The 14,481-nt window shown below is 28.5% G+C and overlaps 1 long non-coding RNA gene across 1 annotated transcript; it reads left to right on the top strand.

The window, feature by feature from the left end:
• The first annotated feature begins 1,930 nt into the window (after positions 1-1,930).
• LOC132952507 (uncharacterized) lies at positions 1,931-5,937 on the top strand. The gene is made up of 3 exons (XR_009665469.1): positions 1,931-2,446; positions 5,710-5,773; positions 5,847-5,937. It is a non-coding gene; the product is annotated as an uncharacterized LOC132952507 (long non-coding RNA).
• Positions 5,938-14,481: the final 8,544 nt, after the last annotated feature.

Below are 14,481 nucleotides of genomic sequence, written 5' to 3'. Positions count from 1 at the left end.
AAATGTCTCACTGTCCATGACGTCATTACGCCGTATTGCCGTTTATCATTGTTGATAACAGTAGACAAGCATATTATCACGATTTAAGATATTTAAGACTTATTATATTTTTATTATTTTAAAAGTTGTTACTTTCTATTGTTTTAAATAGATAAACCAAAATTATATATCAGCTACCTTTACTAAATAATTTTTTATTTAAACAGAAAAAAAAACTTACTATTCAAATAAAAAAGTTTAAATGCTTAAATTTTAATACTATTATTAATATTTTTCAAAAGTATATTAAAACATTAATTTACTATACATTATAATAATTTATCTGTGTGAAAAAGTACATGTAATTTTAGTATATACCTAATCTAGAAAAAACCATTAATAATTTTGATTAAGTGAGCCTTGACAGTTTTACATTAAATTTAGGGAGCCTCTTGACAAAAAAAAATTGAGAATAACTGTACTAGATTATACTGTAAAATATCTAAATATATATAACTAGCGGTCCCAGTAAACAATCATGTTTGTAATGTTGCATTTCAATTTAAAAACTTCATATACATTTTTCACTGTTTAAAATCACATTTATTTTTATTTTTTCGAACACATCGTTTCAAAAATTATTAATTAATATATAATTTATTGGTATAGTATTAAATTAATTAATGAAATAAAACAAACACACCTACTATAATTATTAGTAATAATAATATATCTATGTATAAATTATTAAAATACAAAACGAACAAACGAAAAACGATTCTGAACAAAGACATCGTTAACTAATAAATAATATTGAGATTAAAGTAATTTATTTTACTATTAGACATTAGCACCTACAATAGTAGGTTAAAGTCATTTTTGCCCAAATAATAACATTTGAAAGTGTCATCGTGTCTATAAATTATAATAATATACTCTAAAAGTTTCATAAATCCGCGAATACTTACTATTTTTAAATTACAACAAAATAACTAAAATCGTTATTTTTGGTTTTAATATGTAATTTCGTCCAAATTTTAACTTATAATATCTGTAAAAAGTAACTGTGTTTATAATAGATTATTTAGATTTTTCGGTTACAATATGAACCAGGGGCGGACTGGGCCGGCGGGATACTGGGAACTTTCGCGGTGGGCCGCTACTCAAAAATGATTTGTTATTGCTATATATTTATAATTATTATTAATATAGAAGATCGGTATAAATCGGTATAAATATGAATTATAAATATTTTTTATTTTCATACCATGACGCGTGTGTGAAAAATTGTTTATATTAAGTGTTTAAGACGTTAGATTTCAGGTTCGGCTGATTGTGCACCTCCCTCACTCTTCAGCATCAATGCATCAGAAATTATTATTTATAATTAGGCCACGGATTTAAATATAAACTGCATTTTCTAAATTTTCTAAACATTGCTTTCCAAGCAAAGAATTCGTTTCATATATTATCAACGAATTGAAAAATGAAATAAGAACATTCATATGGGTTGAAGTCAATATTATAAAAACTTATTAAAAAAAAATTAAATACAATTAAATAAAGGTAATTTTTTTAAATTATATTTCTATTTTTTTACGTACCCATTATGTTCGATACTATAACTTCGGTCTTCAGTTAACACTTGCCAATATGGAATTACTGTCGAAGTTTTTTATTTTAAAATATTAAATAGCATCTGATTGACTGATGTGCTATAATGAAAATCAAAATATAACGAATACACTACCTATACACCTATCTAAATTCTATTTTATATTCGTTTAAATTGGACTTTTAATTTTTCTGGACATTTTATTAAGCTACGAATTTATTTAGTTATTTTGTTATTAAGGTAATACATATTAATTAATAGGAATTTCTTAAAATTTTTTTATTATTTTATTCGAAACATTATTTTTAAATATTGGGATCAATAAAACTATTTTTATTCAATTACTATTTTATATCAATTAGAATTTGTTAATAAACCAAGTAATAAATGAATGGTTACCAAGTAAAAAAACCGTTATCTACATTATAAGTTTGAATTCAATTTTCCGCATTTGCATCTAGTAGAAACAAATAAATGTTTTTTTGAAGACAATGTAAAAATATCCATCATCCATCGGTTAGGACCATATTATATATATTTTCTATGATTAGGACGGTGAGGTTATAATTATAAATAATCTATGGCAAATGACAATCGTCTGAGACGAACAGCGATTTCAATACGTACTCACATATTTCGTTCCATTCTGGTTATTGAACTATTTGAACTAGGTGCCTATTGGCTATTTTTATAAATGCCATTAATCTCAATACTTCCAGACTGAACTTTTGGATCGGATATTATATGAAGACGCGCGCTGCATTTTCCTTGGCGGAGATGCACAGCTCTGACACTAGACAATATTATATACACTCGAAGGGAACGCGTTTCGCCGGAAGAATAAATAATTACGTAAGTTTTGTCCTTCTACTCTGTTGAAGCGGTAGACCTAATGTAAATATTTATTGTCAGACAAACTTATATAACCGCTAGACGTAGAGTAATTTTTAAAACCCAGTTGTTATAGGTGTGCAAAAATTATGAAAAATACCTTAAATTATAATACTTTGCCTACAACTGTTAATTTATTGTTATAGTAGAATAATTTTTAAAATTTGAAATCAATGATTAGGCAATGCTTTTATAAGTAGGAAGGTAGGTTTTTATACCTACCTAATAAAATAAGAAAATACATAATGATTAATGTTATTTAATATAATTTGTAAGTACATAGCAGATCACTTGGCAGATACCTACCACTTGGTGACGATTATTTTTGTCTTATACGTTTTTCGTAATTCCGTTCCGTCACGATAGTTTTAGTTTTCGTAAATGTGAAACGGGCATTAAACATTTGGGTTTTAAGAAAACACCTCAAACGTACCTTATTTTGGGGGGGTTTTACGGGATATACCTAAGGGAAATTTTCTTCAAATTTTCACATTTCACTATTTTATATTGTGATATTATTTGTGCCTAGGTTAAGTTTCTGTTTTAGAATCGATCGATAGGTTACCTAGGTATATCACATTCTTTAAATTGAATTCTGGTAGTCGAGTATTGGACAAGTACCTACGTAATTTATAATTCGTATCGTAATTTAATTACTAAAAAAATATATTTTCCCCAACAGTGTCACCGGCAGGAGAATACATTATAGAATGTCTATAAACTTGTGGTCTAGTATATGGTTAAAATTGGCATGCGACCATCAACCGGGGGCTTGTTCTGGACAATTTAAATGATCTAATAAGGTTCATCTCATTATTTGAATTAAATTAATTTTTAACCAATTGTTGTGTATATCAATTTTTTTATTTATTTCATTCGACACACTCGTCTCAGTTTTTTAGTACCTCTAGATTTCTCACGAAATTCATATCGATCATCTCACAGCTTTCATATTTAAAACCAAAAAAATATGTATTTTTAGCTTATTTCAATATTTTTCATCGAACACCAGAATATATTACAGATCATAAAGATTATACTATATCATATATTTTAAACTAAACAAGCCAGTGCCATCTAAAATTTTTTTTGCCCGCTGGCGCCCACATCTTCTTTTCAATTTTTTTTTTATGAATTTATCTTTAGGTAATGAAATTGTATACATTTTTTAAACATTGGCAACCTGGTGCCCTATGAAAAATCCTTCTTTAATGAACTAAATATTTTGAATAGTTTTTTCTCTTTAAGATTCTAGACGTTTTAGGTTGAACTTTGTAATGTGTATTCCTACAATAATATTTGTTTTTAATTTTTTTATTTGTTTTCTAAAATGCATTTGCCTGCGGGCGCCCACACCGTCCTTCAATTTTTTTTCATGATTTTAACATTTGCCAAATTTTTTAAATATTGATAACTTGGTGCCATACGAATAATCCATCTTTAATGAACTAATTTTTTTTTTCTTTTTGATTCTGGGCATTTTAGTTTGTACTTTGTAATGTGTATTCTTGCAGTAACTTTTTTTCCACATTTTTTTTGGTTATCTAAATATATTTAATAGTTTTTTCTGTTTAAGATTCTGGACATTTTAGTTTGAAGTTTGTAATGTGTATTCACACAATATAATTAATTTCAATTTTTTTTTGTTTTCTAAAATGCATTTGCCTTCGGGCGCTCACACCATCCTTCAATTTTTTTTTAGTCATGATGTGACTAGTTGAAATTTTTGTATTTACTTTTTGAACATTGATAACATGGTGCACTTTGAATAATCCATCATTAATGAACTAAATATTTTGAATAGTTTTTTTCTGTTTAAGATTCTGGACATTTTAGTTTGAAGTTTGTAATGTGTATTCCTACAATATAATCAATTTCAATTTGTTTTTTGTTTTCTAGAATGCATTTGCTTGCGGGCGCCAACACCCTCTTTCAATTTTTTTTTTAGTAATGTGACGAGTTGAATTTTTTGTAGAGACTTGAACATTTATAACTTGGTGCCCTCTGAATAATCCATCATTAATAATCTAAATATATTTAATAGTTTTTTCTGTTTAAGATTCTGGACATTTTAGTTTGAAGTTTGTAATGTGTATTCACACAATATAATTAATTTCAATTTTTTTTTGTTTTCTAAAATGCATTTGCCTGCGGGCGCCCACACCCTCCTTCAATTTTTTTTTAGTAATGTGACTAGTTGAATTTTTTGTATAGACTTGAACATTGATAACTTCGTACCCTATGAATAATCCTTCTTTAATGAACTATATATTTCTATTAGTTTTTTTCTGTTTAAGATTCTGGACGTTTTAGTTTGTACTTTGTAATGTGTATTCCTGCAGTAACTTTTTTTCCACATTTTTTTTGGTTTTCTAAAATGCATTTGCCTGCGGGCGCCAACACCCTCTTTCAATTTTAGATTCTGAGCGAAGCGATGATGTGTGTTTTTTTTTATTTTATTTTTTTATTTTTGTTTTTTATTTTATTTTTTATTTTTGTGTCTGTCATCACCTTTTAGGATAGTAAAAGTCCTTGGATTTTCTTCAACAGTAACTTTTCTGATAGGAAAGTGAATCTAGTTGATACTTTGAGAGGTCAAAAAAAGAATTATTTTTGCATCATCAATTTTAAAACGTTGATTTACCTAGATTAAAAAAAAAAATTAATTTGTTATACTTAAGCTCGGTAAACTTTAAGCGTTGTACGGGTGCGTAAGACACCGAAAATCGTGAACTTCGTAAGGCTATACCATAAAAACCAATGATTTCCCTGTAGTAGAGTTTTGGACAAGTACCTACATAGGTAATTTATAATAATTCCTATTGTTTTTTAATTAGGTACCAAAAAAATATAACTTCTCAAACACTGTGTCTATTGGCACTGGTGGGAGAATGTATTAGAATTATGTCTATAAACTTGCGGACCAGTTTGTATAGTTAAATTTGGCATGCAAACTATAATTGAAATAGAAAACCAGAATAGGTGCATTGCAGATGATAAAGATTTCTGTAAAATAACATACGATTTATCAATATACCGTTTAGGTACTGAGTATAATACTATAATATATAAGTTCTATGGATTTATCATAGTAAATAATATATTTTATAATATCTATGGCAATCGTTAATTGTCGAAATTCGTCGGCGACGGTTAACAATTATAATAATTTCAGCAAATACTATTGTATTATAAATATAATATATTATATATTTTGATTTCAGTGAACAAAAAAATAATATGCCACCAATATAAACGGACAGTTTGTTAAACCGTACATATTATAATGTAAGTTTTAACACAAACTCGCAAATTTCATTATGATCAGGTTATTTTTATAAAATATTTCGATACTTTCAAGTTTCAGCTCATCGGAGTGAGATGATTAGATAAAGATGGATGAAGATAGCTGTTTCTTCGGCGATGGCGGCACTCTAGCTACGTTTCACCAGAAGAGTAGATGTTTACGAGTAAGTTTGTTTTCATATTATTACCTACTATTTTACATTTACTTTTTAGACTTAAATTAAATATTTATTGCCACGGACAATCTGTTAACTGGGAGACGTAGAAGCATTTATACGTTTATTTGTCCCAAAAGTGCAATGTATAAAATACGCGAGCCCGAACCGTCCAAACCCGTCTTCGTTTCTCCACGCCAAGTTTAATACACGTACCTTTTTGCATATACTATACGTCGGGTATTAACTTAGATTTGCGCTAAGTATTTAAAACAATATAATATTATTAATATTTATATTTTATATACATTATACACCTCATATATTTTATTAGCATACTTACACCATTTTTAGTACAGTTTATACCCTCTTATAGAAATAGATACCTATTAAATATTTTGAAATTATATATTATAACCATACACTTTAATATAAATTCGTTGTTATCAAGACTCATCGTCTTAAAACGTAGGTACTCTTTTAGCGAGGGAGCTTCGATCCACAAAAATTAAAATTGAGGGGATTGGCGGTTGTATATACTTCATAAATCTTTTTCGATTGAAATCGTGTAAATAATTTAATTAAACAATCGGGTATCACTATAGTATCAATTGTATTATATTACGTGCAACGGTTAGGTTAGGTCACCGGAACAAGATGGCAGAATGAAAATCGATTAAATAAAATATGAAATAATGTTGTAGTAGAAGATGGAAACTTCAGTTTATTCTAATTTATAATCCGAGTATTGTAATAACTATTAAATTCATCATTGAACGATTATTCAGTGGTCACTTGGGGATAAATTCCAAAAGTATAAATGTAAATTAAATTAAGAATCATTAAAAACAATTTTGTGAAAGGAACAACATTATTTCTAATATTAATGTCTTAATTATTATTAACAAATAAATACAAATACTGGATATTTTAATAGCTTTTAACTAATAACATTCAGTGTAAATAGTTTCTGATCGACGTACCTATATGTAAGTAACTTCTATAAAATGATTATTCACGAAAAAAAAATCCTAACAATGTAATGCAAAGATTCTCATAAATTGATCTTAACAGCAGCCTAAAAACAGCAAAAATACATTTGTGCAACATTTATATTTTATGCATCACACCTACCAAATTGAAATGTTGACAACATTTTAATTCCCTATTATGGTGTAGGTACCTACTAATACAAACAATAAATTATTATTCGAAAACACAATTTTGTATATTATTATATATTAAAATACTAAATACCTACAATGAAACTAAAAATAAACAAATTATTGCGTCATACTGAGTGCCTTTGGTATATTATATATGAAAATAGAATCTTTATTACGAATTCTTATCGATTACACCGACACAAAAAATATACCTAATTGTAAAAATTAAAAAATTAAGCAACACACATTATTGTAAAATCAATACAGTCATTCGATCGATCCGCTCAAAATCTAAAATCTAAAATACATCCGATACAATTAAACTTAACATATATTAGGTAAATCATTATTATACATTTTGTGCTCGGCAGTATTGGGAGAAAATGTTAGACTTGGAATTTTACAAATCTAATTGCAGGTATTAAAGTCGGTACTGTACATTTTTTTGACTGTATACCTTTATGTTAACTCTTGGTTAACTCTATAAACCAGAAATCACATTTTTATTTAATGATTTATTAAAAAAACAATATGCTTTTATAAAAATATGCTTGTGCTTCTAATATCTATTCACCACCTTAATCAATACCTAGTTAAATTAATATGAAAACGAAAATAATAATTTAAATAATATATTTTATTATTATAATTTAAATTATAAATATTAAATTGTAAACTATTTTGGTTATATTGTCATATAAAATTTCAATGAACAAATTGTTCCTTAACACGGAACTCTTTGACATAAAAAGTTGTATTATATTATATCTATGGATTCATCATATTGACGTAATGTAATATCTACCTATCATGTATATTCTATGGCAATTCTCAAAGTCGTTGCAGAAGACACAGTCGATTAAAAATTCTAAAATGTCAATTAACAAAACAGACATGAACAGAACAAAAAACATATTGCGTTCCGTATGGTTTTATTTTTTATAAATCAAAATAGTTTTAGTTCTGTATCTGGAGCATTTTTACATCGGCATCGCAGTGAACACACGTCACGGATTCAGTCGAAAGAGTCGATATTAAAAGTAAATTTGTTTTCATATTCTTTCGGGGCTTAAATATTTACTTTTAAGATTTAAAATAAATATTTAATGTCACGAAAAATGTGCTATCCAAGTAACGCACTACGCATATTTTAGACCCGAGCTGGAAATGTATAAAATACGCGAGATCCAATAATACAAACGCCCCGCACAGTGTTTCAAAAAGGATTTTTAGCAGGACAAAATGATTTCTTTTTCGGATGCTTAGTTTATTTTTTAACTTAGTTTTTGCAGTGTGCATCCATAAAGTCCGTAAACAAATTTCTGAAGTCTTATGATAAATTTTTTTTTAATTAAACAAATGTTTAGGTATTTGTCTTAATGATAAAACTAAACTATTAAGTTAAAACATAAAGTATGTTTTTTTGTCATTTGGTTTTATTGAGAGTTATAATAATTGTTCTCTAATTCTAAAGTTTATATTAATATAAAATTATACAATTATAATAGGTTCTATATATTGTATTAAGTATTGTGCTGAAACTTGCCGCAATCAAATTATGTAATAACGTTTAGATGACAAGTTAAGTTAATTGAAAACACTAATTTCAAATTTCTACTATCCACTATTTTTTTTCCGTATCCATTAATAATATAAAATAATATATTTTAACATTTCTATATACATATATATTATTTAAAAACTTAACAAAAAAAAATATACCTTCCACTAGGGTATCCATGATATTAAAGTAAAATAAACGATCTAACTTTATTCAACGAACAACGCTAACCATAAAATAACTATACGCTCAATCGATTTAGCTTGTTTTTAAAAATCTTATTTCCGACTATTATTGTATTCAGTAGGTACCTAGTACCTACACTATAACAATAGCTATATACTACCTATCCTGACCACCCCGTGTATAGTCGTATAGCTCGGTATAGGTATCTATATAAATAGTGTAAATGTAAATACATACACGAATGCGTTAGGTACCTATTATTATGTCCCTAACATTTATTTTATTTTCTTGAACACAATGTTTCAAAATGTATTAACTAATATATAATTAATTGTCATATTATTTATAAATTATTGAAATACAATTAATACACCTACTATAATTATAAATTAGTAATAAGAATAAATTCGTGGATAAACTATTAAAATACAAACGAATAAACATTAAAGGGTACAATGTATTTCCGGTAGTCGGTTGGGTATAAAACTAATAAATCCTTGAATACAATATTAAAAAATACAAACTTACACATAATAGTTATAATAGGTATAATACAAATTAAACATTAGGTACACATATAATATATAATATCTGTAACGCAATTGGTCATAACTCATAAGTATATTGTTGAACATTTTACTGAATGCTACGTATTATTACAGAGATGGTATTCGTCATTGAACATTTGCCAACTGGGGTCTGGAAATAATATATCATATTAAGCAGAGGGAAATGAGCAGTTAGCGGTGCAGAGTTTCAAAGACTAAGTTTTATAGCAGATTTCGATTGGGACACGGTGAATGTATTTTCTTATTTTTCAGTATGTTTATTTTTAGTATTATTAATTGATCAGGGGATGTATTGCCCGCAACTTTTAAATTATTTTTACAGTAACTACTGGTATAACACTATGCCAGATATCAATAAAGTTGTAATAAAAATTAGGAAATTGGTCAGGTATGATATTTTTTTAAATAATTATTTTGAGTAGGTAATTCGCTCAATGATATTTAAATATTTTTACCGATAATCAAGTACGATGATTTGTAAGTAACTAGAGACTGAGTGAATAGGAAATGTATGGTATGGCGAAGATAAGGGGAAAGAGGTCAACAGGATTTCAGAATGTTTGACGTATGAAAGGGAAAGACGAAAAAGAAATGTAAGGTTAGGCTAGGCTACTGGAGTGTGTGTAGCAGATATGAGAATGTTAAGTTAGGTGTGTAATGGCCAATAAGGAAGATTATAGAATAGAAAATTAATTAATTAAAGGCAGTGTAGTGTTGTGTAGTGGCATATATTGTAGTGAAAACAAGAGAGATTGGATTGAGGTAGTTCGGTCACTGTATGATAAGGGTATAGTGAGAGTGAATAAAGAAATTTATAGGTGAATAGAGAGGTGAGAAGATTGAAGAAGAGGTGGATATACAGAATACTGATCTTATGGAGGCGTGAAAAGAGGGTAGCTATACCTGTATAGTTGTGTGAGAAGGGGGAAGAAGAAGTCTGAAAGGTCCCGGTGCCAATTTTTCAAATTTTCAAATTTTCCACAATTCTATAAAATATGAAAATTAAATTTTATATTTTAGTTGCCACCTCAATTATTAGACTTTTCCACTAATCTACTACCCGATAACTATTTAGGGAATTGATAGGGTGTATTTTATCTAAAAAATTACTTTACGGGAATAACTCTCAAGCTTTGTGGAATTGTCAGATTTTGATGACTTTTTTTTTATCTGAAAGAAGAAGCTAGAGTTGTACCAGTATAATTAAAAACTTAAATACAGCCAACCTTAATTAATGATTTTTTTACCACAACAAATTATAAAATGTCACAAAATATTATTTTATTAGGGTTTTATGAGGTTTTCAATCCTTATAAGTTGCTCTAAATAGAAAATGTAGAAAACAATAGTTTTAATTTAAAATATGGTTTTGTGTTTTAATATCCTGTTGTGAAATAATTCTCAAGGTTTCCTTCCCACATTTTTTTACATTGTACTAAATCTAATTTTTTCTGCACATATTTACGAAGACTAAAACAGATATCTGACCGTTTTTATTTGTATTTATTTTAGACTTTATAGTTTGTAATTTAAAATTGACTGTAGACCCAGCTTAAACACAATATTATTTTAAATTAAACATTATTTTATGTCCTTCATACATGACTATCACATACTAGAGTCCATGCAGGACCTCTTCCCAATTAACTTTTTGCATCCTTTATCAATTTTATTCATTTTTATACATTTTCTAATACATATATATTACGGTGATACACCTCTGATCATAATAACTGTTCGTTTATTTTAATGTAAACAATACCTAGTTTTTGATTAGTAGTTAAAATGTACTGCGGTATTAGGCTTCCTGCATATTCTTTTGTTTAGTATTATTTCGCCCAGGTTCCTCATACAATATTTTTTTTGATTCATTTAACTATATAATTTAAAAACAGACTGGTTACCTATGTTCTTTCACGTTACCATTCAATTTATTTTTTCATTTATTTAACTCAAAGTAATTATTTATAAAAATAATTCAAACTTTTTTTAAACTATTTTAAATGCATTTTTGGTGGGTGCCAACGTTCTTTTAATTTTTTTTTATGAAGCAAACAGTTTTTGATCCTTGTATAGGTTTTTTAAAACTGACAAGCAGTTGCCATCTGATTTTTTAAAAAGAAATTTTTTAGACAATTCCTTGATTTTAGCCTGCTTCTATAATTCACGAATCTAGGAATTCCCAGATTTCTAGACAATGTCTAGATTTCGCAAATTTGAAAATATCTAAGAATTTGTCTGAATTGTCTAGAAATCTAAGAAATTGTCCACAAAGCACCTAGGAATTCCCAGATTTCTACGCGATTCCTAGATTCAGGCAATTCCCCGATTTCTAGCCTATTCCTAAATTTGATAAATCTAGGAATTCCAAGATTTCTAGTATATTCCTAGTTCCAGGCAAATTCCTAGATTTTTTTCAAATTTGAGAAATCTAGGCATTTCCTAGAAATCTGGGAATTCCTAGATTCGTGAATTATAGGAGCAAGCTAAAAATCGAGGAACTGCCTGTATTTAGGAATATTCAAAAAAATGGGAAATTATCAGAAATCTGGGAATTCCTAGATTCAGATGCCATCTCATTTTTTAAAAAGAATTTTTTGGACAGTGTCTAGATTCAGGCAATTCCTCGATTGTAGCCCGCTCCTATCATTCACGAATCTAGGAATTCCCAGATTTCTGATAATTTCCCATTTTTGTGAAATCTAGACAATTCCTAAAATTTCCCATTTTTGTGAAATCTAGACAATTCCTAAAATCAGGCAATTCCTCGATTTTTAGCCTGCTCCTATATTTCACGAGTCTGGGGATTCCCAGATTTCTAGGCAATGCCTAGATTTGGCAAATTTGAAGAATCTAGGAATTTGCCTGAAACTAGGAATTCCTAGATTCGTGAATTCCTAGATTTATAAAATTAATTTTTGCCGAATCTAGGCATTGCCTAGAAATATGGGAATTCCTAGATTCAGATGCCATCGGATATTTAAAAAAATGTTTGTATATTTCCTAGATTCAGGCATTTCCTCGATTTTAGCCGGCTCCAACAATTCACGAATCTAGGAATTCCCAGATTTATAGGCAATGACTAGATTTAGCAAATTTGAAAAATCTAGGAATTTGAAGTTTCAAATTTTTCAAATTCCAAGATATCCAGATAATTTCGAGATTGAGGAAAATTCCCAGATTCCTGGATTCGTGAATGATAGGAGCGGGCTAAAATCGAGGAATTGCCTGAATGTAGACACTGTCCAAAAAATTCTTTTTAAAAAATCAGATGGCATCTGAATCTAGGAATTCCCAGATTTCTGATAATTTCCCATTTTTTGAATATTCCTAAATACAGGCAGTTCCTCGATTTTTAGCTTGCTCCTATAATTCACGAATCTAGGAATTCCCAGATTAGGAATTTGCATGAAACTTCCTAGATTCGTGAATTCCTAGATTTATAAAATTATTTTTTGCCGAATCTAGGAATTTCATAGAAATCTGGGAATTCCTAGATTCAGATGCAATCGGATATTTAAAAATTTTTTTTTGTAAATTTCCTATCGGATATTTTTTCAAATAAAAATAGGAATTCCTAGATTTCTAGACGATTCCTAGTTTCAGGCAAATTCCTAGATTTTTCAAATTTGCTAAATCTAGGCATTGTCTAGAAATCTGGGAATTCCTAGATTCGTGAATGATAAGAGCGGGCTAAAATCGAGGAATTGCCTGAATCTTAACACTGTCCAAAAAATTCTTTTTAAAAAATGAGATGGCATCTGAATCTAGGAATTCCCATATTTCTAGGCAATGCCTAGATTCGGCAAAAATTAATTTTATAAATCTAGGAATTCACGAATCTAGGAATTCCTAGTTTCAGGCAAATTCCTAGATTCTTCAAATTTGCCAAATCTAGGCATTGCCTAGAAATCTGGGAATCCCCAGACTCGTGAAATATAGGAGCAGGCTAAAAATCGAGGAATTGCCTGATTTTAGGAATTGTCTAGATTTCACAAAAATGGGAAATTTTAGGAATTGTCTAGATTTCACAAAAATGGGAAATTATCAGAAATCTGGGAATTCCTAGATTCGTGAATGATAGGAGCGGGCTACAATCGAGGAATTGCCTGAATCTAGACACTGTCCAAAAAATTCTTTTTAAAAAATGAGATGGCATCTGAATCTAGGAATTCCCAGATTTCTGATAATTTCCCATTTTTTTGAATATTCCTAAATACAGGCAGTTCCTCGATTTTTAGCTTGCTCCTATAATTCACGAATCTAGGAATTCCCAGATTTCTAGGAAATGCCTAGATTTCTCAAATTTGAAAAAAATCTAGGAATTTGCCTGGAACTAGGAATATACTAGAAATCTTGGAATTCCTAGATTTATCAAATTTAGGAATAGGCTAGAAATCGGGGAATTGCCTGAATCTAGGAATCGCGTAGAAATCTGGGAATTCCTAGGTGCTTTGTGGACAATTTCTTAGATTTCTAGACAATTCAGACAAATTCTTAGATATTTTCAAATTTGCGAAATCTAGACATTGTCTAGAAATCTGGGAATTCCTAGATTCGTGAATTATAGAAGCAGGCTAAAATCAAGGAATTGTCTAAAAAATTTCTTTTTAAAAAATCAGATGGCAACTGCTTGTCAGTTTTAAAAAACCTATACAAGGATCAAAAACTGTTTGCTTCATAAAAAAAAATTAAAAGAACGTTGGCACCCACCAAAAATGCATTTAAAATAGTTTAAAAAAAGTTTGAATTATTTTTATAAATAATTACTTTGAGTTAAATAAATGAAAAAATAAATTGAATGGTAACGTGAAAGAACATAGGTAACCAGTCTGTTTTTAAATTATATAGTTAAATGAATCAAAAAAAATATTGTATGAGGAACCTGGGCGAAATAATACTAAACAAAAGAATATGCAGGAAGCCTAATACCGCAGTACATTTTAACTACTAATCAAAAACTAGGTATTGTTTACATTAAAATAAACGAACAGTTATTATGATCAGAGGTGTATCACCGTAATATATATGTATTAGAAAATGTATAAAAATG

The sequence above is a fragment of the Metopolophium dirhodum genome, chromosome 9 (genome assembly GCF_019925205.1).
Source record: "Metopolophium dirhodum isolate CAU chromosome 9, ASM1992520v1, whole genome shotgun sequence".
Classification (NCBI taxonomy): domain Eukaryota; kingdom Metazoa; phylum Arthropoda; class Insecta; order Hemiptera; family Aphididae; genus Metopolophium; species Metopolophium dirhodum.
This window is presented reverse-complemented; position numbering and strand designations above follow the sequence as displayed.